The sequence below is a fragment of the Anas platyrhynchos genome, chromosome Z, assembly GCF_047663525.1.
Source record: "Anas platyrhynchos isolate ZD024472 breed Pekin duck chromosome Z, IASCAAS_PekinDuck_T2T, whole genome shotgun sequence".
Taxonomy (NCBI): domain Eukaryota; kingdom Metazoa; phylum Chordata; class Aves; order Anseriformes; family Anatidae; genus Anas; species Anas platyrhynchos.
In genome coordinates this window covers 18,480,039-18,507,122 of record NC_092621.1, presented here as the reverse complement: position 1 = coordinate 18,507,122, position 27,084 = coordinate 18,480,039, and the positions used below count along the sequence as shown (strand labels likewise).

The window sequence follows — 27,084 nt, the reverse complement described above, 5'->3', positions numbered from 1 at the left end:
GCAATAAAATTAATGCCCTGACTCTTATGGTACAGCTGCCTTTGCATGCAATCAGCCAGTGCCAGCAGCTATACTGTTGCCACTGTTAAATCATTTTCTAAATTCTGACAGTTTTTGTTATTGTAGCAAATCTGACCTCATCCTGGTCCCATGCCAGGACCAAAGAGCTGCTCTATTTACCCACTGTTGATGCAATATTTAAACTCAAAAGCCTTCCAATAGCCATTTTGGATGGAGAAGAAAAAAGCAGTTCTAGAACAGCAACTTCTGCCTGAAACATAATTTAAGGTATTAGCCATTTTGTCTCATCTAAGATGGTGAGTAAAGCCTTTTTTTTTTTTTTTTTTTTCCTAGAAGCCCATACTTCTGGAACAATTTTCTGTCTTTTCAGTTCAAAAAGACTGTAGAGGTGGAGGGATGCTTCAAAACCAGATTTAAGTCCAAATTAAAATCCTGGGTGCTAGCAAAGAGCTGTTTTGTTTACTTCTTTTTGTCTTACATTTTTTAAAGGACCAGAATAACTACTAGAACACTTTGTTTGACCTCTTACATCACTTTGTTTGACCACAGAATTTTTGTCTGTTAAAGACATGCTTGTCTGGGGAGCATCTTCTGGGTGTTTTGCTCTTGATCTGAAGATTTCAGATCACCACTTGTCTTGACAGTGTCTTATACAGCTATGGTAATCACCCTCTTCTCTCCTGTGATCATACAGAGATTCACTATCCTTCATCTGACTGGGATACCAATTGTAGCCTACTGTGAAATGGAATAAGGCTACCCACCATCTCACTGGCACAAAAAGTGCTGCTCTACCTCTCCTATCACCTTGTGCCTAATTCTTCCCAAGCAATTAAATTCAACAACTGAATAACAAACTAACAAACTAACTAAAAAAAAAAAAAAAAAAAAAACACCTCAGATTGGTTTAGTCCGGTTATGGAAGGGTCAGATAAACACCAGAGCCTCAGTCTAGGAGCAGTGATAGCAAAGCAAGCCCTTCCCTTACACCTCTGGATTGGCTCTGCTGTAGCCTCAAATTGCCAGAGTGAAGGGGAAAGGCTTTTGAGCTCAAGGTTCCTTAAGACACATGCAGAAAACAGTTAAATCTAAGCTAAATTCAGGCTCTACAAGACTGCTGTTAGTTATATTTAATTACATCAACTGAGTAGAAAAAATGTGCAGTTGCATCCTGAGTGATACAGGGGGGAAATCAGGAAGGTCATAACAAATACTTATACTAGTATCTCTCTTGAGTCCATAATTTTCAGTACAATCCAGGATTTTAGTACCTGAGATGCTTATTTCAACTTCCTCCTTTGAAGATTATGACCAAGAAATCAGATATGGCATGGCTGTTTTTCAAAGAGAAATGCTGTGAGTGGTAAGTGTGTGTCTGTTTTTTTGGTTTAGTATGAGTTTGCTGTAGTGGTTGATGAGTTTCAGCCGCATCATTTCCTTGGGTCTTTAGTATACTGGAAATATACCACACCTCAGGGTAAACGTGATAAATTATATATTGTCACTCTTTTTGTGTGTTCACAGCTTACTCTGTGTGTGATGTGTGGCGGCTTTCATTAAAAGAGTGCATCTGAGCAGCAGAGCAACAGGGCTGCACTTGCCCTTTTTGGCTTCTCTTTGTGAAGTCAGATAAACCCATGGGGAGGAAACTGTGACTGCTCTGAGACCTGAGGGTTCAGCGGGGGAATGGAGAGCTTGGGGAGGCCACAACACATTACAGCAGTTACAGAGCCCTGTCCGTGGCAAAGAGCAAGCCGCAGCCAAGCCTCAGAGGTGCTGAAAGAACAAACAGATGTCCTCAAGAGCTAGCAAAGACTCTGTACACTTTATTACAAAGCCATCAGGCTGCTGGAAGCTGTTAGACTGAGAGCAGAAACAAAAACGTATGGACACCGCAGGGTTACTATGGGTGGAAAGAAAGATGGTGTTTGGGATGCTTGGTTTTGGCTACTCATCATGCTTTTAAAGTTTGTCCTTACATAGTTTTTAAAACTTTCAATAGTTTAAAATAATATTTTAATAGGCAATTTTTAGTGCTTCTGGAAACATGCTGAGTCCATATTTGTGTAATTAAATTTAAGCATTGAATTTGCAATAACTTCTTATAACACTCTTTGGCTCTTTGATGGGCTTTATTTTAACTAGTAAAACTTGCAAGTCAGAGAGCAACAAGACACTCTTTTGGAGGCTGATGTGCTTCAAAAAGCTAGAAAGAAGATGGTAAAGAGAATCAGAAAAGCTAAGCTCTAATGTGTCTATCCCTACCCCAAAACCAGGTCCCACCTGTGCTGTCCAGGTCATTTGATTCTCTCTCTTGCTTGACCCAGGCCCTTACTCCTCAGATCCTCCAGGTTTCCATTCTGCAAACTCTCCCAATCCAGAAGCTGTACCACTTGAATCAGTTGCCCTCCAAACCTTCTTGCAAACCCTGTTCCAGTTTAAGTCTGTACTGGCTTCTAGTCTGGCTGCAGCTCTCGTGTTCCACCACTGCTGCCCACCAAGATACCTTCTGTCCTCTGCTAACGTCCACCATTGCCAGGTTCTTCAGAGACCCAAGCCTCTACCAGCTCAAAGCTGAGCTGCTCTGACAGCCTGTGCCCAGAAGAGACTCTGGAAACTAAAGGTAGGGTACAGGCAGATAGAAAGCAATGAGCTAATTTTACTCATGTGAAATACTGAAAGGTTTAAAGCAGACTCCCTTTTAAATTAAAACTCTGAGAAGTCCTTAGGATATTTTCATCCTTTCTTCTTTTTTCCTGTCTGAGCTAGACCACTTCACAAAAGGAACAATCTTTCCTGAATCAATGCATGTACTGAGTACTCTGCCAACCATCTATCTTCTAGCTTGGCACATTTTTCCTTCTGTGCAAATTCCAGTAAATGTTTTTGTTAAACAGAGAGGAAAATGTTTGATAGATGCCATGAAAAACACTTTCTCTCTCTTAGCCAAACCACAGTAACTTTTTAAAATGAATTAATTTTCCATAATGCATCAGAGAGACTGTGATCAATAAAATTGAGTGGAAAATAATCTGTTAACATTTTTTTGACAAGAGAATTAAAGAATAGCAAGAAGAAATATAATCTATATCTGATAATTAACACTGGACAGTCCACACTTACACTACATCACAAAATCTCTGAATCTGAAACTCAGATCATTTGAATCAGAGTGTGAACCTAATGAAAGTATAAGGTATATCTGATAATTCAGTTATTTTAACACAGAGAGGGTGTTTTGGTTGTTGTTATTATTATTGTTGTGATGACTGTTTCTTTTATTGTTATAATGTTTTTGAAATTCATTTTTATCTGGTCAGATCATCTTGTTACTCAAATCAAGCTTATATCATCACTGTCATCTCGTTATATGTTAATGACCTTAATGTTAACGACCTTAATGTTAATGACCTGTTAATGGCTTGTATTGATTTTTTTTAAGAGCAAAAATATATAAAAAAAATGCTCAAGTTCTTTCTGCTGATGTTACCCTCTTAACTCTACAAAGATCCAAGCAGGTTATTATATTTGTTCCTAATAAGGAGTAGAAATAAAAGGACAAAATATTTTCAAAATATTTTCAAATTGCATGCCGACTGATTTGCAGAATAAAACTAAATTCCCTACTGTTTTCTGGAAATATTAGCTGAGCAAAGAAGTGGACAAAAAATCAGCAGAAAAAATGCTTCAGGCTGGAAAATAATTAATTAAATAAATAAAAGTTCTAAAATGCTCGAATTACAAACTTTTAAAGGCTACCATGTTACCCAGTATTTGCAGTGATTTTGTTTCTTTTTATTTTATTGTTTTTGTTTGTTTGTTTGTTTTCATGAATATATGAAGTACATTTGTAACATCATATAAATTCTTCTGCAAATTTCCTTCCTTTGCAGATTGGTGACCATCTGCAAATATGCTTGTGCTTTTCAACATCCAGAAACGTGTGCATTTGCCACCTGCATTTGCAAAGCCTAAGTCCTTCAGCTGTGTAAGTAATGATATCTCTGCAGGTATCCTTGCAACTAATGATGTCTCTGCCTGTCCCAAAGTGCCAGAACGGTGTGCAGCCAGACACCACCTCAGGCCTACCTGCTCTCTTTCCTTTTGCATTTCTTCCAAGCTGTTTCTAACTGATACAACTAATAACCTGCTACTCAGAGACATTCTAAAATCATAGCCTGTCCCAAGCATAGGTTGAAATTTTGTTACTGTCTGTGTGTAGCATCCAGGATGAAAAAAAAATTCCAGGTATCTTCTTCCTCAAATCACTATAGTGCATCAGCAGGACAGCAGATTATAGAGATGAAGCCAGTAATAGTTATTTTCTTATTCTTAGTCCTAAAAATCTCTGTACAGCAGAACTTCATTCTCTCTCAAAATGCTTTTCCTCTCCTCAGGGCTTTTAGCACATTAAGTCTTTCTGGTTAGATTCAGATCTTTTCCTCCAACAGGTGATCTTGCCTGGGCTCCTAACAGCTCCAGCGCTCCTTCAGTGAACTCCTGGCTCAGCTAAAACCAATGATGTAAGCTCTCTGGCCTGCAGGAAAGTCAGGTTTTCCTCTCTCATTTTTGCAAATTTTTTTTACTCTACCTCTTCATTCTTATTTTTCATTTCCTCTTGAAATTTCCTAAGCCTCATTCTTCATTGCTGGTTCACAGACATTTGCCTCAAATTCTCCATTTCCTTTGTTTTCTTTGTTCTTCAGAGGCTTCACTTCTTTTAAGTTTTGAAAAACAAAACAAAACAAAATGTTGTCCATGTCATATTTTAAACAATATCACCAGAGCCCTTTTATTGGCTGGGTACATGCAGTGCCAAGTCTCATTGCAAAAGTGAATGTTTACTCACCTTTTAGGACTAGCTGCCTGTTCGTTTATAGCACCATACAGCTCCCTTTTTCACATAATTGCCTATTTTATTGGGTTTTAGGCCATTTCTAAAATACTGTTGCTTACAAATGCAAACAATTCTTGTCATTTTCTTTCCTGAATGCAGACTAAACTTCTGATATTCAGACCCACGCACATTTTTAGTTTATGATGCCCAAATGATGCAATAGGCGCAGTCTCAAAGAATGACCTTTTGCTTTGCTGGAAGGATGCCCAAACCTCCTCCTCTTCATGGTTCTCTGTTTCGAGGTGGTTAAAGTGCCATGGTTTTGAGGGTGTTATTTCTTGAATTGTTTTGACTGCCAGTCCACAGCATGATAACCGTGTGTCCTTAGTGATTACTCCATGGATAAAGCAAATTAGATTGAAGGTCTTTCAAGCAGGATCTTACAGTTATGTCTAAAAGCAAGAAAGGAGAAAGCAAAGAGAAATACTGCAGGCCTGAATGGTGACCTGCTGTATTCTTATGTGAAAGGGAAGATGTTTGGAAAAGATTGATTCAATCAATCAGCTGGCTAGTGGGTAAATAGTTGCTTCTATAGATGCAGAAAGGATGTTTATCAATGAAGATCTCTAGAAACACTTGTTATCTTTAAAACCATCATGCTGTGAGCTTGCAGCACTGCTCCTGTTTACCCTACAGACTTGGAATTTTCCCTTGGGAGAAACCTTCACACCACAGCAAGACCCAGAACTTTCTTTGAAATGCCTCCAAAAAAGCATCTCTCTGTCCTATCCATATTCTGACTCCTGGAGAATTCAAAATCACTGCTCGTTTGGATAAGGAGCTTGTAGACACTGGTGCTCTTTGAAACTTCAGTTTTCAATTCTCGACTCAAACAGCAGTTGGCTTAAAAGAAATGGCAGTTCTGTGAATGTGCGCTTTCTGGTTAGGAAAATATCACCTCCTTCCCTGCAGGGATCAGAATGAAAGAGTTTACTCTCCCTTTCTCAACCCTTTCCCACCAATATTCATGTTTGGGGGAAATTTCCTGTTTAATTTAGTTTATGCTTGCGGCTTTTTCAGAGTTCAAAGCTTGTTAGCATTTCTACCACACTTTGCAAGTACTAGAAAACAGTGATTGCCTTTGGGGTGTGGCATGTGATAACCAGAACTGCACTGCAATCTGAAAACATACTTAGAAAATAGAAGTTGTAGATGTTGTGGCTGGAGTTACAGCTGCATTATTTTGATTCCAACTTCTCACTTCAGTATTACACTATAGCTTGAAAACGAAGAACTGGCTGAAGGATATTTTAGGAACTAGTTGCTGTGCCTGTCATACCTTCTTAAGACATTCTACAAATACCTGGGGATTTGTGTCTAGATCATTTTACTCTTAACATCTGGGTACAGGCCTATAAAAATGATTAAATATGAGTCTGGTCATTTCCAATTTCTGCTAAGAACAAACATGATTGGTTACAAAAGAGTAATTAGTAATTGGTAATTATTTAAAATGTAATCTGATTGAACAGGTGGTAAGAAACAAGGAATGAGTCACGCTAGTCATGTCTAGGATAGACTCAGAAGTATGAGCTTCTTCACTCCTTTCCTGTCAGGTGTTCTTGACAGCCTGTAGCAGATTTGATGCCAACAAATATCCCAACCGCACTGTGAGTTGTGACACCAATGGTGCTTGTACTTGAGAGTCTCCTACTGAAGAGCAAACACAGTTGTTTGGTGCCTCTGAGGTACCTCTTCATTTGACTTGTCTTTTGGGAGTGGTCCTTGGAGTCAGTCATCTCCCTGCCTGTGACCAAATCTTGCTTTGGAGGCACTTGGCTGGAGGAACCCTGAGCTGAGCCAGATGTTAATCAGTGTAGACAATTAGGCTGCCAGCATTCAGACTCACTCCTGGCCCTCTTTTATTTGGCAGATAGGCATAGCCTTTGACTCATCTTCTAATGATGCCCTAGGGCTTATATTTATTGTTTCTGCAGCTCCAACACTTAAAACTAGGTTAATAAGATTAAGTCTGTGTACTTCATTCAGACTGAACTCTTCACAAGTCCTTGAATTGTAAATGAATAGTGGCTATAGGCCAGAGTATTGCAAGAGGCCACACCTGGACTGCTGTGTCCAGCTCAGGGCTCCTAAGCACAAGAAAGGCAGACCTCTACCAGTGTGAGGCCAGCAAGGGGCAATGAAGATGATGAATGAATCAGAGCATCTGATGTACAAGGAGAGGATGACAGAGCTGACAAGTCCACAGTTTTGTTAACTTGTTTGTCACACGTGGAAGTGCATTCACAAGCCTGTTAGATACTTAAGTGGAGAAACATCCAGTATTGCTGATCTCATCCAGATTATTTACATACACATGCTCTGGATATAATACTTCAGTATTTTAGTTTTGTAAATAGGTGTTAGGTATATATTTTGCAGATTTTTTTTCTTCCTCCCTCTTCTTTTGATAGAGTTGCTCTCCACAGACAGCATTTTCAACCACACTGGGTTGAGGAAGTAATTTTCATAGAATTACAAAATGGCTTGGGTTGGAAGGGACCTTAAAGATCATCTAGTTCCAATCCCCCCTGCTAGAGGCAGGGATGCCACCCACTAGATCAGGCTGCCCAGGGCCTCATCCAACCTGGTCTTGAACACCTCCAGGGATGGGGCATCCACAGCCTCTCAACAACCTCACCACCTTCTGAGTGAAGAATTTCCTCGTAACATCTAATCTAAATCTCACCTCCTTCAGTTTAAAACCATCCCTCCTTGTCCTGTCATTATCTGACAGAACAAAAAAGTTGCTCTCCATCTATTTTATAAGCTCCCTTTAAATGCTGAAAAGCAATAATGTCACCCCAGAGCATACTCTTCTTTAGGCTGAACAGCCCTAGCTCTCTCAGCCTTTCTTCACAGGAGAATACAGGATCCTTTAAGGAGGGATGAAGAGAAGCCACCTCTCCTCTGATATGTTGTGTGTTGCAACCAGCCCTGCAGGGCTTCCTTTCCCAAGCTTGTGCTCTGACTGGTGTCTGCAGCAAAAAGTTGTGCTCGCAAGTGAAAGGGGCAACCTTTGTAAGGGGCAGCTTTTTCACAAAAGCTGGAAGCAGCAACAAGATGTACTGCTGTTACTCTTCCTTGAATTTCCTCCAGCTAGAAACTTTTGAAAGATTTAACATGTGAGCATTCATTTTAAAAAGTTAATAGCCTAGGGACCGAAGCTGACTACAAGCTTACAGGCTGCCTGCAAGGTCATCATGGAAGGTCGTAAAGCAAAGAACTGCTGTGGATATGATGTGCCCAGGAGTAATGGACAAAAAAAAAACAGGAGCTGACAGACACAGAGAGACAGTCACAGGGAAAATAATGAATGATATTCACAAAAAAAAAAAAAAAAAAAGTAAGGTGTAGGAATTAGGAAGACTAGTTCTGATATTAAAACAATGTGGTCATTTGTAGGAAAAGGGCAGGGATAGAAAAATTTTTAATGACAGTCATGTGCTTTTTCTGCATTTTCCCCAAGGGCAGTGGAGTATTTTCATAGATCTACAACTAATTTTCGAGTTCTAGATTTCAAGCCAACTCTTCAATTAGCTAAACACTTTAGTATTTTTAGAAAGAGTACTAAGTGTGTGCTTTCAGCCAAGTTAGTCACACACATGAGCATATTTTTTCTTTACTAAACAGTCTATTATTCATGAAAGGCTAATAAGTACATTTGGGGAGATAAAGAAGGAATTAATACTTCTTTCTGTAACAGCAATGATCGTATTCTTAATGTGGTAAGTCAAAACCTACCCAGAACTAGGGCAGAAAATAAACAATGTTTTCACAAACGAAATGCCTATCCTGAAAGACTTGGCTTCTTCCACACAAACATTACAGAAGATGGGAGGGGTTTCTTTTGAATGAAGTGAAGCTGAGTATTACTCTGTGTAATTAACTGGTGAAGATAACAGTGAAGCTATGACTAAACAGAAGTGATCTAATGTGCTGGTATTACCAGGCTGAATGTGAATCTACTTAGGATGCCAGCGATTTTAGCAATATGACTTCAATACCAGTTTTATCTCATTTCAAATTAGTCTTTTAATCTTTCTGTAACATTCTGTTATAATATGAATGAATTCTTATATTTAATGATAGATCTCACTTTATTTTTTTTCTCATCGTTAACTTTTTTAAACTCCAAATTTTCTTCTGAAGTCTTTCAAATCTGTGAAGCTCCATAAAGATCTTTTTCTCATGAGCATGCTGAAGTGACTGAGTTATGTTTTGTCTTGAGAAGTTTTAGCAACTATTTCAATAAACGAAAGTCTTACCAGATGCACATCTTCCATAACACTGAAAATTATTATGCTGTTTAAAAAAATAACCTTGTGAGTAAGTAGCACTATTCTCACGGTTAAGGCATTTAAAATTTATTACAGGACAAAGCAGTAAAATTTTACATTAGACTATGTCTTGGCAAAGACACCTCATGGATTTAGTTCCTATGTAGGAGTGATTTATTTAGTTCAGGCTTCTTGGGTCTCTGCTCACTGTTCTTTTTAGGAATTCCATACTGTTAGTAGCAACCCTATATCCTAGTAAAAGGAATTGTTATGAGGACTGTTTCCAGATCAGTGTATTTAGAGGTATCTAATTCTGTATTCCTACTACAAAAACAACTAGGCTCGAGGGCTGTAAAATTTGAGCTTCAAACCTGTTTTATCTGTACTACATTAAAAATATGATCCAGAGTTTGAGTTATATTCACATAGAGTGTACAGATTTATTTTCTGCCATTAGGGCATCTGATATGCCCTTGCTAAAATTCTTAGTGCGAAACTTATATTACAATATGGGAATTTAGAAAGCAGAAAAAATGTGGTGATATATGAACTTACACAGCAAGTGTGGTGTCTTTGCTGCTACAGACTTCGTTACCTTGGTTCTCTGTAGACAAGTAGAGATCAGCATGATCCCCTGAGTTGTATTTTGATCACAACCTGTCTCTTCTTAAAACACAAACACTAAATGAGAGTGAGTGGAGAACTGAAACCTTCTACTACCCCTCTCCCATGATCATTAAATTGAAAACTCAGTCTTCTCAGCTCAGTTGGCAAGCGTAAATATCCTATATGGCAAATCCAAGACCCTGGAGTATTTGAGAGATGTAAATGAAACACAATAGATGCTTCACAGCAGGAAAAGGTCTTGTTTAGTAGTTTCTGTTTTTCCTATTGAGAGTGTTTCCAAACCCATGCTGCTGTTTTGTTCATGGTCATGTTCTAAGGTTCTTAATTAATCCCCCTTTGCTCATACTGCAGCAGCACTGACATGCTCCAGCATCATACATGGCACTGAGCAAGCCTGTAACAAAGGGTCAGAGGTCTTTCCTCCTCTCAAATGACACTAAGTGAACAGCTCCAACAAATGGAATAGGTACAAGGGATAGTAGGCAATACATGGACAATGTATAATGTATATATATTTAATGTATGGGCAAGTTTGAGCCCATTTTTGTGGGTAACCATGGCAGTGGAGAGGTGGTGACACAGTTCAACATGTACTGGCAATGAAAATAAAATAACCCTTTGGCCTCTACAGTTATTAAGAGCTAAAACATGGGTCACTGTGACTTCACAGGAGCTAGATGAAGACAATTTTAGCAGATGATATGGCTTTATCCTCATATTTGTCTTGTAGACATATATAACATCGAGTAATAAACTGACAGGCCTCTGCATGCCAGCTGTCTAATGATTCAATGTTTTGTCGACTTTAATGCAGAAGCAACTGAAGTAGGAAAGTGAGGGAGGATGAAGAGAGTGATGACTTGACTTTAATCGTTTTTATTTTCCCTCCACCACTGGCTGGATTCAACAGCCTAAGGCTGGGGTGGCTGGGGTGTTGAGCTGATGATATTGTTGCAGCTGTATGGTTTGTCCTGCACATCCATAAAGAGCAATTTATTGATTTAGGGTGAGAGCTTGACTTATTTACTGTCTTGGTGTTGAAAGGTGCTTTTTGCCATTTAAAGCAGAACAGAAGATTTCTAGTAACTTTCAAAGGGATTAAAGAGTAAAACTTTTCTTTTTTTTTCTTTTTTTTTTTTTTTTTTTTTCCACACAGGTTAATAATGAGGAATTTGTGCGAGAGTCCTCCTTAATTAAAGTAATTAGATTATGTAAGCATTAAAAAAAAAAAAAAAAGTTCTCTGATAAAACTTATGTTCTGTTGAATGTTCTTTCCTAAATCTGACAATTTTGGGGAATTGTTGGGCTTCAATAGCTGCTTTACAAAGCACAACTTGAGTCCAAGCTGACCTTAATACAAGTAAAATAGTTTTCTGAAATAGAGTAAGTTTTGTTTTGTTTTGTTTTGTTTTGGGGGGGGGGGGGAGGATTTTTGTGGAAATGACAAAAAATGTGGGGCCTGTAAGTAAGAAAATGTGAGCTCAGATCATCTTACCTTTAGCAAATGCAATCCGAATAATTATTACTGGGAGATCGTATGTAAGATTCATTCTAATCAAATCTTGTGCTAACCTATCATACTTCATTGATTGTGTAGCATCTTTTTGTGATTCATAACACAAACAGACATTTTATTTTGGCAGTCAGACTAGTCTTAAATGTTTCCAGCATTCCTGCTGGCCAAAATAGTATATATATATATATATATATATGTAAATATATATATATATATATCCTATATCCTGCAACTAACTGGCATAATTAAGAATGAAATCTTGAAAGTACACTTCTCTAAAAGCAATTAGTAGTAGAAGATACTCTTTCTTACACATTGGACAAATACTGTAACTTCTACTTGATGATAAAACTCATCTTTCCCGGAAACCTCAACTTTTCTGTGGATCCCAAAAGCTGTGTGTAAGGATGTGCCTGTCCCAGGCTGATATCTGCCTTGGCTTCTGACCAGCCTGATTTAGCCATGTCTCCTGCTGGTGGGTGCATGAACCATCAGCAGGTCCAGCTGGATATCTTGGGATAGCCAGTAGGAGAACTGACTGAACTGGGGCAAACTGGGAGTAGATAAGCAGCAGTTGTCACCTATATGTAACAGATGACAGTGTAGTCTTTATTTCGCATTCAGTGTAATGTGTATACATACTGGCAAACATTTAATCTACTCTTTGCAAGTTACTTTATTTCAAAGAATAAAATCTTCAATAAACTCAAGAATAAGAATACTGACACACTTTGTTTAATCTCTAACTGTGTTCTTTTTTGGAAGTCCAAACTTTCCTAGACAAGGATTGTTTCTCAGCCTGTACACTTCTTGGGAAAAAAAATCTTCCCACTTGAAATATTAGTTCTGCTTTATATTCTCTACATCATTAGAGATCGGGTTTCTTTAGATACAGCAGCATTAGAAATTATTTCTGGAGCAAATGTCTAAAATCTGGAGGAGTGCTGGAAGCTTAGGTCTATTCTTATCCTCAGCAATTTTAATGCATTAATTTTAGGCATCTCCCAGATCAGCATGTAGTATTTTGGGATTGTTTGTCTGAGGCAGTGAAATGATATGAAAAGATTCTTATGTTTTATTTGGAGACTAATGCAGGGAATAGGAAGTTATTTGGGGTCAACTAGCAGCACAATGGTATGGGATGCTGCGCGTCCACCAGGACAGGTGGGCAAAAGCAAGCATGCAAAGCAAACATGGATGGGCACCTCCTGTGCCATGCCAGTGCTGCCAGCCCAGACCAATCCCACTGCTGCCTGTCTGCAAACTGCCTGATTCTAATTCATTTCCCATGCTGCGGGAAGGAGTCTGTGACCAGTGACAAGACGGTGTCCTCTTCTGCCAAAGCCCAAGTCCTCAGGAAAAATATTTGTTAACTACTTAGACTGTTTTGTAAATGCATGTGATGAAAGCAAATGCTTCCTTCAACGACTTTTACAAACATCACAAAACCTGTTTACTGGGCCAATGCTATTTAGCTAATTCTGTTACCACTGGTGTCAAACCTCTCTTTCTTTTGTTTTCTAGCATAACTCCATATCACCTTACTCATTTGACATATTAACTGAACTCATTAATCGAGAAGAGATCTGAGCCAGCTGGATTTCACTCAAACTGGATTACTTCATAGGGACATGCAATCCATCAGACAGGATAAAGTAAACACTCTGTTGGGTCATAGTCTTCCTGCAGCCCAGTCCATTTAAAATCCTGTGTGAGATCACCGCAGTCACTAAGAAGATTACACACTTACCATTTCAACATGGGGGAATGTGTTGGGAGCAAAAGGTTTGCATCTAGGAACAGAAGGTTGGCTGTTCTCACCCTGGGCAGCCCTGCTCCTGCTGGTGCTGTCAGACTGTGCCTGCCTGAGGCGTTTAGAGTGTCCCCCATCTGATGGCAACGGGATATTGCTGTTTCAGTTTTATGGATGTATGTTTTATTATATTGAAGTATTTTAAAAGATTGACCTGTTTCCTATTCTTCCATCAACACAAGGCAAATCTCAAAGATGCATATGACCAAATACCCACTAATCAAATGCCAGTGGCAGATGGAAAGCAAACAGAGAAATAGTTGCTGTCAACGTTTTATTAGCAAAGAGTGTTGTACTCATGGAAGTTAGTGCTGCCAAACCAGGTGCTCAGGTATCCCTGTTTGCCCCTGTGAGCTCTCTGAGGTCAGTGGAGGCCCCTGCAAATCTCTATCTATCTGTGCCACTGGCTACAGCTCTGATGGGAAAGCCCTCCTGCTGCACCAACATTCATGTGCATCGTTAGCCTAATTTGCTAAATCGTCCATAAATAATGCCTACCAGCTGCACATTGCTCAACACCACACCTCAGTATCTATGGTGCTGCTGCAGGCTGCAATGTGGACAGGGTCTCTGCTCCGTGCAGGGCTCTCACAGCCGTGGTGGGAGTTGTTCCTTTGTGCCTGGCTGAGGACCAGACTGGCTGCAGCCCAGCTGAGAGCATTCAATGGCACCGTCTCTCTTTTTCCTGCCTCCGGGGCTGCCAAGGCAGCAGCTTCTTCGTATGGCAGGAACATGAATTATGTGAGTATTTATATTTCAGCCAACCAGAATGTTCAAAATACCACGCTGGTATTCACTAAGTAAAGACCCTTCTTAAGCACATGCTAAAATCACTGTAAGGATCCACTTTTTTCTTTTCTTTTCTTTTTTTTTTTTTTTTTTTTCCCCTCCCCCCTGCCCCAGTTGTAGTGAGCAACAGTTTGGGGAAATCCGGAGCAATGAGACATAAAAGATCTGCTTAGAGCTCACTGGAGGGACTTTGTGGAATAGGGTTGCTCTGAAATGTGCAATTGCAACAAAGTCCTTTATAAAGGAAACAAAGTACACTGGAATTGTTTAAAAATGGAAAAAACGTAGTTGTTTTCATTGTCTTTTTGGAACAGCTTTTTAAAAAGTATAATATATTGAAACCTAGTAGCTTGGAAAATGCTTTGGCATTTCACTAGGAAGAAACCTGAATTTTTGGGCTTTTATCCAGCTTAAGATGAAGTTAAACTTCAAAATGTGAAAAACTTTTCTAGCTAGAATTTCCGTTCTTCATATGACTGTCGTATTTTCCGTGTCCTACTTACACTGGAAGAACAGTACATGAAAGCAGTTGCAAGCTAAGATTTTAGCAGGCAGATTCCAGGAGAGTTTGTTCTTCCATACATTAAAATTGCCTAATTCTGTTCTCTAATTACTTTTTCCAGCTGCTGAGAGATTTTGTACTGATTTCCTATTGGCAAGGAAATTCCGCTTGAATGTGGAAAGAAGGAAAATCAGAATGGGAAGCCAGTGTCAGTTTAAAGAAAAAAATGTTTTGTCAGTATTACATATGTGGCAAGAAAGGAGCATAATTCTTTTTAAGCAGCAAGTCTATCACAGATGCCATGTCAAACTCTGTTCTTCCACAGTTATGAGAGTTTCCACATGGTATTTCAAAGGACAAAACAAATTTGACAGATCTTTTTTTTTTTTTTTTTTTTCTGTATGAAATCCATTGGTTTTGTCCATTATATGGTCCTAGCCTTGTGTTACAGTCTTGATGATATGCAAAGATATTCCATACAGCACTACTTTTCTCCCATTCAGAAATATTCCTTGTAAAGAGTCTGTATGCAAATCCTTCTTAAATGAAGTTATTGGAAACAAAAATTCCTCTGGCTCTCTTATAAAATTGCACTGTGTGATAAGATACGCTTCAAAACACACCTGTATTCACCTCACCTGTAAGCTTACTGATTGTTTTAATTGCTTATTATCGCTGTTATTTTTTATTGCTTATTATCAACCATTGCAATCAAAACCAAATGCAAAAGGAAGATGTGCAACGTCCTCACTCCTTGCACTAATCAACCCAGACTACGTGCCTTGGAGAGATCCCAACTCCATGGGTGCCTCTGGCAGCAACTGTAGCTTATAGTAGCCCCAAAAATCAGCTAAATCTTTAACGTTCATCTCTGTGTGCCAGAGTAAGGTTACCACAGTGCTGCACAGCCAAGTTTATGTGATGGGGTACTCTGTCTGATTGAGTTTATGCATGGTTACATCCTGAACGTGCTTGTAGGCCTTCTGCTTGCTAGAGGTGGCTCCACTGAAATGAACTTCTCCCACATCTTTTGAAATTACTCTCTGTAGACTCCCTTTCAATAGGACACATTCACCTTGTTTTTCAATATGTTCAGAAAAAACATATTCCTCAGTAGACTGTCTTCTTGTTTGTGCTGGTTTTGCTTCTCCTCTGACTTTTTCTCTATTGTCAACCCAATATATATATTCTGAATGACTTGGAAGCTCTCCCCTCCCTGGATGCCTCAAACATTTGACAAATCATGCACATAATCAACAACATATCATCCAATTGCCAAAAGCTGACTGTTCTACAGCATGACCAAATCACAAATCCCCTGTGTCCGTCTCCTATCTAGAGCATGGATTTAAAAGACAGCTGTATCATGACTCCTAGTCAGTTGTCTGAAGTCTCACACACATCATAAGAGCAATTACATGAATTATCCTTTGTTTAACATTAACTGATAACCCTTATTGATCATAGGCCACTCATTCTTTGAATAATCTGTATGTAAAATTATATTTAAACATGTATCCATATTTAATATTTTTTTTTCAGGGAACTGTCATAGAAACCCATCCAATAGGAATATCTTAATAGGCTCCTTTTAAAGTATCTTTCCTCAAAACTCAACTCATTCCCTTCATTGACAAAACCGCAATGGAATGTTCTTTAAAGAATTGTGAATTAGCTGAATGTTGGGCTTTTGCTTGGTCCTTGACGAGCTTGGCATCCTGTGTTAGCAGTGGTGTTACCAGCTGACTCTTCCCACCATGGGGAAGCCTCAGTGCACACTGGTGGGGGTTTGGTCTCTGTGCCCCCCCTCTCGTTAGGCAGGATCCAGAAATAGGGTGTAGTAAAGCCTCACCATTTTTACAGATGGTACGTACTGCAGCCTCACATTGTATGGGCAAAACAAATGCAGCAAGATTTAGACTACAAACCCCAGCTCAGCTGTCCAGAGCTGCCTGTGGATCCCTGATCCAACAGCATCCCTGCTTCCAGGCAGCAAGCAGCTCTGCAGCCTGCCAACAAGCTCCTCCACAGCTTTGCATCTGGACCCATGTGCTCCAGATGTGGCCCTCACCTCCATAGAGTGGTCCTGCCACTTTTGCACCTGCTGAGCTGGCATCAGGGATGGTGTGGAAGCCAGCTGTTGGGTCCTTGTTCGTCTGGACCAGTGCTCTGTCAGCTAAGTGAGCTCATCTCCACCAACTGTTGTTGAAAAAGGGCTTTCACAGTCTGTAGGGGGATGGATCCCATCTGCCTCCGAGCAGCGACACGCCTGGTCTTTGCTGAGATGTTGGATCTGTTCTGGTGCCAGATGTTTTGTTAGCTGGGCTGGCCAGCCAGAAAAATTCTCGTGGTTTCATAGGGAGTGTGATAGCTCTTCCGTCAGCTGGGTCTGCTTGTCTACCAGGCAGAATTTAATCAGCGTCAAAGGTATTAAAGAAGAGCACAGGAAATACGGCAGTTTTGGCTTTATAGGTAAAATCTGATATGCTTTAGGTGAATTTAGCTGCTTTAATAAGGTTAAGTTGAGGTAACATCAAATTTCAGATTGGATCCTAGGGTTCTCTTCATATGCCAACTTTATATTGTGTGCCAACAGCCAACTACACATAAAAAGGTCAAGTTCTGTGAACCTGGAAAGAAATTAACTCCTTCCATTACACTGCCTCACTTCTTCCCTCATTCATCCTGGCAGAAGTGTTAGTGTCAAGACTTTCCTGACATTTTTCTTGTGTTCAGCCACAGATGTCCTTAACATACTAAAGCTCTTTTGAAATAGTCATTGTGAATATGTATAGTCCCACCCTCGCTATATACATTACTAAGAGTATTCATTTGCAGTGTGCTCTCAGTGCTGCATTCATATTTTCAAGGAATAAAATATTTTTGAATGGCTGGTGTCTTATTTATTTATTTATTGAAGTCTTCTGCATGTACCTCACCTAGGCAAGGTGTTTAGATATGATGGACTTACACGAGTCCTGAATATGGTGGATTTGTATGGAAGTAATGAGGTAAGGTTTTCTCAGTTCTACTGAAGTCTTATCATGTCACCATTTTCTGTAGGTACTGGACAGGGTTCTGGTGATAAGATATTGACATAGAAACCATAATTTGTAAAATAATGGTAATCTCAAAGAGGGCTGGTTATGGCAGGAATTTTGGGTGACTGGCAGAGTGCTCCCATGCAGCAGTGAGCCAAAATGGAAGAAGCCATTCAGAGAGAGCAGAACAAAGACCTGCTAACTTCTTGGGGCTGCAAAGAAGCTGTAATGTGCAAAGGAGAGCTGTTTCTATGAGATATTTCTGCCTGTGTGCAGCTCTTTACAGGCAGTGATGGGGTTTCTATGACCCATCAGTGAGCTGGCTTAGCTCTGCATGCCAGTCTGGAAACATCCTCTCTGTTACTGCCAAATGAGGTGTTCTGGATAAAGGATAAGAAATTGCAACCTCAAAGTTTGAGGTCACTTGAGATAGTCGCGGGGACACAACAAGCAAGAGAGAGAAAAAAAAAAGCTGAATCCTGATCTTGGTTTCCTTTTCCTTCTCTAGTGCTGGGGAAATGCTGCTCCAAGCAGAGGAGCCTTCCAGCTGCAGATACTGCAGGAAGGATACAGGGCCAAAAGGAAATCACAAGAAGCAGAAGAGAGATTGAGGCACAACGGCCCCACACTCATTCTGCAGTGTCTGACTGTATACATATCAGCCAGGCACAGTTTAAGTAGTGAGGTATGTGTTAATTGACATGAAACAAGCACTTGCATGTAAGGGGAGATGTGATTGCATCTGTAGCACAAGATGGAGCAGAAGTGCTCTGGCTCCTGAAGGCAGCCAGATTGTCCTGCAGGTGTTAGAGCCTCTTTTCCTTCATTCCCCTGCCCAGGTGAGCTCCCATTCTTGTGCTCCTGTAAAAGGCCCTATTTGAATTTATTGTGTAGCTGATTTGCTTGACCTTTGGTGTGGTTTTTGGTGTGTTTATTTGTTTGTTTGTTTTTCCTGTTTGTTTACTCATCTTTAAGCTTGAAAATGCTCCCATCTACAGCTGGAAATCTAACCATACCTATCTCTCACATCACATGCCATACAATACACATGCCATATGTCTACATGTCAGGTCTATAAATCTCCTCAGCTTCAGATTGGCCGATACAAGATGAGGTTTTCCCCAGTGGGCCAGAGGACCAGGCTGACATAATTTACAGGACTGAAGACCTTCTACAGCCCAGGCAGGAGGATCTGCTTCTTGCTGTGAGCTCTACTGTCCCTGATCACCTCTGCCCCAGCTGCACAATGACGCCCTCTGCTCCATGATGCAACAAGTTTTAGCTCATCATGAAGTTATTCCTTCTTCCCTGTCAATGGAGGGCCAAGGGGAGGGCAGCTTGTGCTCCCTCCAGGGTAAAGAAGAGCCAAGAGCATCTCTGCCTGTAGGCAAAGATTTTTTCATTTAGCACAGAGTTTTTCATTTTCCTCAGCTAATGTAGGAAACAGCCAAAAAATTTCTTCTTATGCCAACTTGAGCTCATCGAAATGTTGTTTAATGCAGAGTTTGTTTGGTTGGAGTTGTTTCTATTTAGTTATGTCTATTCTTGTCAAGTATAAAATTTTCTGTTGGTAACTTCAGCACTGGCACAGTGACCTTATTGAGCAAATATAAGGGTTTGAAACCTATAACAGTTGTGGTTGCATTTGCTTGTGCTAATTCCTCTACCATCTTGTTTAACACACAGCACAGCTGAGCACTATGATAGTCTGGCACATCTAATTTGAAAAAATCCCCAAACTTGTTATGGACATTCAAAGAAAGATTTCAAGTGTGCAAAGTTTGAGAAGTGTTTAGATTTGTGTCCTGATTAGTGAACTCCCAAGTGAAAAAAACGGGTTCAAGTCCTCTGTTCCTCCAAGGTTTCTGAGCATTTAACTTCTGTGGTTTCAGAGATATTGCCAGCCACCTCAACCAGGCAAGGTTCCTACTTCTGTTTCCCATCCTGCCTTATTTCAGTAATTATGAAGTGAGGAAAAACTTCAAGGAAAAATATATTTGGGGAAGTAAATAACTTCTGTCAGGAACAAAATATGATTTCTGAACAGGCACTACAGAGCAATGAATGTATTCATCAGCCTGTTAATATCTCGTCATATGCAATGGCCATGTCCTTGAATGTGGTTTTGAACAGTGCATGCCCCTGAATATTTTTCTCTCTCGGTTCTTTTCTCTCTTTCCTCCTCCGTCCATGCAGTTCTTTCCCCCAAGTTGCACAGATTGTCACTTTGAGATATAAGGTTAAATCCATGCTCCATGAACAACAAAGCAATTTAGGCTTTCCCCTTTATTTGAGGCCAAAAGTTAGAGCATCCAAAAAGCAAAATATAAAGCCATCTGAAATAACCTTGAATTTTTCCAAGAACTCAGTTTAGGAATTAGCAATGTCTGTAGATGCAATTTTCCCTCATATATTTGTCTGCTATTGCAACACAAACACTGCAAAGATTTGTGAAGGTGTTTCTTGCCCATACAGTTTATTTCATTGTTGAAAATGTAGAATTTGCTGAGTAACCTCTTTACAAATGTGTCTATTTTCATACAGGAGGTTCAGTTTGGAGAGCAGCCAATCCATTAATGCAGGAAACTGGTCAGCTGGTACCTAATATTTGCTAGTCCCTGCAATATTCATGCTCCTCTAAAACACTCCCCATACATTAACTGCAATACCAGAGAAAACACTCACATTTTTCTTTATGTAGCCATGAAAAAGAACACATTTTAATTGTCAGCACAGATTACACTAAAAGCATCACATGACTCAGGTTCTGTCCTGGCTTGCTATATCTGGTTGTCCTGGTGTGCTCCTCTTACAGCAGCCACTGATGTCTTCGCGGAACATCTGTTTTGGGGAGACCAAATATTCAGAATGGATATTCTCGACAGAAGTATTGATAAGCAAAAATTTCACTTAGTAAATTAGTCATTAAATGCATCTTGCAGATTTCTTACACTGGCTTTGATGAGGTCCGTGTGGGTGCTGCAGTGAGCATGAGTAAAGAGTGGGCCTTCAGCAGAACCTCCTTCTTCTTCCCTGCATGCCACCCTCCACTTAGTGCAGTAAGATACCTGCTGATAATTTTAACAATGCTGTGAGGAATGAGGCCTGTGAAATGCAGAGCAGGTAGATCCATTTGCTACAAATTACAAATTGTTGTTTGTATTTTCCTAGCAGCTGTAGTGCTGTGCTTCATCCCCAGCTGCTGAGTTGCTGGAGCTGGAAGTGGCTCACCTGTGTCCGATGCCAAGCTCCATTCCCTTATCAGGAGCAGACTTGCTACCTTCTTACAGTGGTTCATAGGTAGAGCAAAGCCAGACTCACTGAGAAGAGCCTGAGTTTTCTGCATTGTTGAAGGAGCATCCCAATATTTTCTGGACTTCTTCCAATCCAAAAAATCTTCAGCTGTGGATCCAGGCCTGGAAAACTTGTGTATGTGTTTGTTTGTTTTTTTAAAGATATGCTTTGTTTATGCATATTTGCATCTGTCACTATTGAAGCTTGCTCTCTTTGAAATTAACTCAGATATCTGACTAGCGCACAACTTTTTGAAATAAAAACCTCATTTAACTCAGCAGTGCAACTAAGTGCAATGGCAAGGCATACTCTGTTTTCTTCACACCATTCATTGTACCTGCATACATCTCAGTTTTGGCTTTAGAGAAAGATAATTTAGTGAGTATGTCAAAATCTTCCTATCTTTCAAAAGTTAATATAGATGGAAAATATGTGTTTCAGGCTAGATGGCATGTATTCGTTCTAGATGTTTGCTTCAGATCGTAATACAAGCAGATTTTTTTTTTTTTTTTGAGAAAAACATCTAAACCCACCACATTCAATACAGATCCTGAAGGTACTGTATTCAAACCTGGTGCTTTCTCAAAGTGCTCTGTATAGGACTTCTGGCATATGTACAGACTGAAGTAATTAACTTCAAATCGAGGAAACTACAAATTAGGACTAAATATAAATTATATGCATACTTGGAGGAAAAAAGAAAGGAAAAGAAAACTGCACTTGTGCAGTGGGTGGATGTGCAGTAGGATTCTGCATTTGTTGGGAGATGTTGCTCAGTAGTCAGAATGGTGCACAAAACATCTGCTGGTGACAATTATTATGCATAAGAATTTATTTTGCACACGTAGCTATTTTCAAAGTGCACCAAATGGAAGTGAACATGTGGATATAACAGTGTAGGCATTCATAACTTGAAATTGTGACCCTGATATTTTATGCAACATAAAAGGCAATATGAAATAGAGGTTCATTTCCCTGTAAGCTTGCTCTGCACTCTGCCTGCACACCCTGCATGCGTGTCTGTATCCACGTACATGCTGCGTGGTGATGTGCTCTGTTTGAGCAAAGCCCTCACTCTGCATGACAGCACAATTGTGCCTTTATGGCAAGCGGTGCAGCGCGTGGCATTCTCAGAGGCATAGCAGCTCTCAAAGGACAGCAATAGTGGCATTATTAGGCTGGAAACCTGCCTTCAAAAATACAAATATACAGTTATTTCCTGGTAAGGCTACCATCAGACTGTATCTGTAATGAAAACCCTCTCTTCCCACATCCATCTCCTTCTGCCAAAGCTGTAATGAATTTTCCACTCTTCCCTGACATTTCAAACAGACCTCTGGTCCTCTGATGTTTCCAGCTGCACAGCAGTATTTCTTGCAGTTGAACTCAGTTTAACATATAAACACATCTTTTCCCAAATGGAAGTGCAGCTCTTTCAGACGTGGCCAAAATTTCCTGTTGGTCACCCCACTGTGACTTCAGCATCTTGTTTTTACTGGTAAGAAAGTTGTACTTTGACCTTGAGGTATTCCTGTGGATGACAACTCCTGGGGCAGAAACAGGGAAGAGACAAAATACTTTGTCTTCAAAGGTCACGGCCAGGCAACTCCCAGGGATGTTCAGTTCATATCCTCCCATTCCTGCAGACAAGGATCAATGTGATTATTTTAATTTTTTTCATAGAATCATAGAATCATAGAATATCCTGAGTTGGAAGGGACCCTTAAGGATCATCAAATCCAACTCTTGACACCGCACAGGTCTACCCAAAAGTTCAGACCATGTGACTAAGTGCACAGTCCAATCTCTTCTTAAATTCAGACAGGCTCGGTGCAGTGACCACTTCCCTGGGGAGCCTGTTCCAGTGTGCAACCACTCTCTCTGTGAAGAACCCCCTCCTTATGTCAAGCCTAAATTTCCCCTGCCTCAGCTTAACCCTGTTCCCGCGGGTCCTGTCACTTTGCTTGCCTACGAATCCCCAGCCCAAAAGACTGAAGTCAAATCTCTCTTTTTCTCCACCTGCAGCCCCCATACTCACCAACAGCTGTGGTTTTCTGCGGTGGTTCAAGACAGGAAATATTTTGCTTCTTTGGGAAACAGGGTCTACAAATGAATTAACACACATACAAAAAAAAACCAACAAAAACAAACAAACAAACAAACAAAAACAAACAAACAGCAACAACAACAAAAAAACACAACAACAACAAAAAAGGACCTGGCAAATAGCTTTTAGAGGACAATTGTTTTTTGTAGCCATGCAGACTTTCTAGGTCCTGGGACAATGAGCTCAGAGGGCTTGTCCGTCTTGGCTTAGGCACTCCCAAAATGCCAATAAAATTTTCATTTTGTGGGTGTGAAATAACAAACTGCTACATTTGAAGTCTTGTTTGTGGGCGAAGAGGAAGCCCTGTATATATAAATAATGGGAATAATGTATTGTTTTTTAATGTAAATCTTATCAGTCTAATTCATGAATCATTATTAGTCAATAAGTTATGGCAGAAACAGGGAGACTAATAATGCAGTTAGAGAACTTCTGTACAGAAAATGTCTCAATAACAGCAGTGATAGAATTAAAATTGCAACACATATATTTCTCTGTTTCTGTCCCATTTCTTAGAGGTGTGGTCACCCTTCCTCTGCTCCTCTGGACCTTCAAGCTGGGGCAGGTCAAGAGAAGTTCAGACAGAACAAGCCTGGCAAGCCTCAGCCTGAAGGTCTTGCAAATTCACTGCAAAGCTTACAGCCTCTTACTAGAAGGCAGTGCTACAGTGCAAGGCTACACAAAATGTAGCTACACAAAAAATAGACAAAATGTGGTTGTCTCTGGAGGTACTTGTGTTTCCATAACAATTCTCCAATAGCAATACATTTACTCAGTTTGTGAAACATTTCTGAGTGTCATCATCCAGCTGTGAAGTGTGTGCAGGAACTGGGAAAGCTCACTTAGAGGTGGCCAGGACCCAAATCCTGCAACACAGAAGCAGAAATCACCCTCTGAAATGCTGGTTTCGGAAGAGCCCTGTGCAGATGGAGTACCCTACATCCAGGAGCAATGACCACCAAGGTGGCACAGGTGTCCTGAAAACAGGGGGAGACACAGCTGAGAGGGAAGTGGAGCAGTGGGATTTGTGGTGCTGAGCAAAGTCATCTCCAATGAAGACCTGTTTTACTTATTTGTGATACTTTCATGAAATTGAATGTCCTCTGCTCACATTTTCTAATCCAAAACCATGTTTTCCAGTATCTGGTTTCTTTTCTTAATTTCTTTAAGCAGATGGGTTGCTCAAAAAATCCATGCGGTGCTGTGTCTCTAAGAGGTAAAGCTTAGCTATTTTTGCAAAAAATGACTGTGGTATAAGATGGCCATAAGCTGCAGTGGTACTTGCACGGCCTGGGAAGTTCTGGGGGCAGCAATATGCCCTGCAGAAACTGGTGTACTCAGTTTTTCCCTCTGGATGTTCCTTGCTTTTCTTAGTCACCCCTTCAGCATATAGTCTAGGCCACTGTTTTTGAAGAAGTCTCATGTGGTTAAATATAAATATTTCAAAGCCCTTTCATGTTGTTCCATCCTTAGCAAGGATAAATAAATAAATAAATAAGGCTTCTAATTCCAGTGGTTTATCACATGAAAGAAATCATATGAGTTACTCAGAAAGCATTAAGACTTTGGAGAAAAGTGTTACTGTGAGATCACGCGATCAGCTTGCCTGGCCCAGCACGTTTTGGACTCTTACCAGGAGCAGGACTTGAAGTCTAGAGCTGCAATTGCTGGATATCATGTGGGAGGGCAGCCCGGTGCCCTGTGCCACCCAGCTCCAGGCAGGTGGAGCTGGTCCACCAGATCTGCCTACCCACCAGGGCAAGGACCAGCAACCTGCTCTGCCTCTCTGAGCATTTCTCTTCACCTTTTCCATCCCAGATTTACTTGTGAGGGAGGGGAAATGCACTGTGGAAGGGCATGGCCTGTCCTGGCATCCCAGAAATACCACAGCAAGTGTAATTACAGTGTTTCCCAAAATAATCCCCACTTCTACTCATCAGTCCAAGTCTTTTCTACATTTTTGTCAAATGCAGCACCCATATTTTCAGCCTGTTGTTTGCATGTCTTAATCGTCTTTCAAAAAACTTAAACTCTGTCTTAATTGCAATTAACTTAAATTGTTCTTTCCTAACAAACACACAACATAGTCTGCATTACTTTACATCACATCAGAATTTCAAATTGGTTTGATTTGCTGTCATATTATTCAATTGCTTTGGATGTATTTTATACATATGCATTTAAGACATGCAGAACTCTGTTGCTGAAAAGACCCCTGTAATTAACAGCTAGAAGAAGGAGCAGGAGACAAACAAACCCACCTTATAAAATATTTAAAAGCCTTTGTTTTCTTATTAGAATGCAATATGTGAAAAGACCTCTAAAAGAAACACATAACAAGCTTGCATGTGTTTAAACACAAGTCTATTAAAAAATAATAAATTTGATTATTTTTATTCCATCTCGGAAGGCTTTGAAAGGTTTCTCACATGCTATACTTGCCACATAACCACATGCTTCCATAAAAAATGAATTCAAGAGAGAAAATATAATTTATTACCCCAGAGTAATATGAAATGTGGTGATTCATCTCATCTAAAAGCAGCTGCTTTCTTTGTCATCTTTGCAAGTAGCATTCATTTTCCTGGCATGAGCACAATTTACAAACTCATCCCGATCCTCCCAAGATTCAGATAGCATCATTAGCATATATTTAGTAGTAGCAGACAGAGAGCAGCAGGTACAAATGGCTGGCTGATGAGCTAATGCTCTGGGCGCTTTTCCAGCTTGTATGATAAGAGAAAAATGCACCGCTTGCTTCAAAGCCTGTCAATCGCGAAGCAATTAACAGAAAAGAACAATTAAGCGACCTAAAATTTCAGCACTGAGGGAGGGATATAGATGTATGGAGGTGTTGTTAATGTATGGAATTCTAGTTAAGACATGGAGTTACCACCTAACTGAGGAGATGCTTCATCTAGTTTTCTTTTCATTTAGCCTTTTTGTCTTCCTATTCAGTGATTAGTCAGTAATAGAAACATACTGTACATCTGCTGCCTCCTGGCAGTGTGGGTAATAAATATCCAACAAACCAAGCTGGCAGGTCCTGCTGTCAACATGGATTGATTATTTTTATTTTGGCAGATGATTGTAACATATGTTGCTAAACAAATGTGCACAGGAGCTAAGCAAGTGTGTCCATTGCATTTGTTTTCATCCAGTGTTAAAACAGAGGTGTTACCTGCTGCTGAGGGACAGTAAGCCTTTTTCACCAGTGGGCTTCAGCAAGAACTCAGAGACCCCCAGATCAACACCCTTCTGGCACAGGGGCAGACTCCGATTCAAATCATGCCAATAATTAACCTTCTAGTATCTTAAAAATACACACCTACAGGATTAGAGCCTGTCTTTTACTCTAATCCATTTTCTAATGGTTGTGACATGATAGCCAACAGAACCTCTGGTGATCTATAGCTATGTTAAGCCTATGATGTTCATTTCCACCCCTCTGAATGATAGCATCAAAAGGAAAACTGGATGGAAAACAGCTCAATGGTCCTCGTTCATTCTGTGTAATATCAGTGACCAAGCAGGTATACCTGAATTTGAATTTGTTTTGCTTCAGTTATTTTATATTATATTTTATTTTATTTTATTTTATTTTATTTTATTTTATTTTATTTTATTTTATTTTATTTTATTTTATTTTATTGTACTCGGTAAGAACATTTCAAACATGCATTGTCCTCAGACAGACTGGAAACCTTTCTAGAGGAAATTCCCTTTTGTAAACACTTGAAATTTTGGTCACTGGTTTCAGAAGTACTTGCTGTCTGAGTCAGCATGAGGCAAAGTCACCACATTTCATATGTGAAATAATGGGTGTTACTCTAGTTATCACACTGTGCTTGGCAGTTCTAGTAATTACTTGATAACAAGTTTGATACACATGATTTCTTTCTTTTTTTTTTTTTTTCCTTAGACTCTGAGAAATCATTTCACAAAATTTTAGTCTAAGACCTATCTTGAAGAAGGTGAATTGAGAAGGAAGTGAAAAATCAATAAAAGTGCTTGCTATGATGCTATGCGCCAGATGTATAAAAAGAAAGGAGCAGCCTAGTTCACACTGCAAGCACTTAAGTACCCTTTAATCTAGACTTTGTTTTCTTTTAGATGGCCACAACCAGGCACAGCCATCATAACTGTAAGGAACTCTGGCAGAGAAGCACCCAGTTAACCTGCACTGATGGGTGTCAG

General features: G+C 39.9%; 1 long non-coding RNA gene across 2 annotated transcripts; it reads left to right on the top strand.

Annotated features, from left to right (window-relative positions):
• Window positions 1-156: 156 nt before the first annotated feature.
• LOC113840408 (uncharacterized) lies at window positions 157-27,084 on the top strand. 2 transcript variants are annotated; one of them, XR_011805687.1, is made up of 5 exons: window positions 157-317; window positions 1,258-1,384; window positions 1,546-2,644; window positions 3,915-4,009; window positions 27,001-27,084. It is a non-coding gene; the product is annotated as an uncharacterized lncRNA (long non-coding RNA). The 2 variants fall into 2 exon arrangements; XR_005261585.2 differs by lacking the exon at window positions 27,001-27,084 and adding an exon at window positions 17,995-19,801 and having other exon boundaries at window positions 158-317.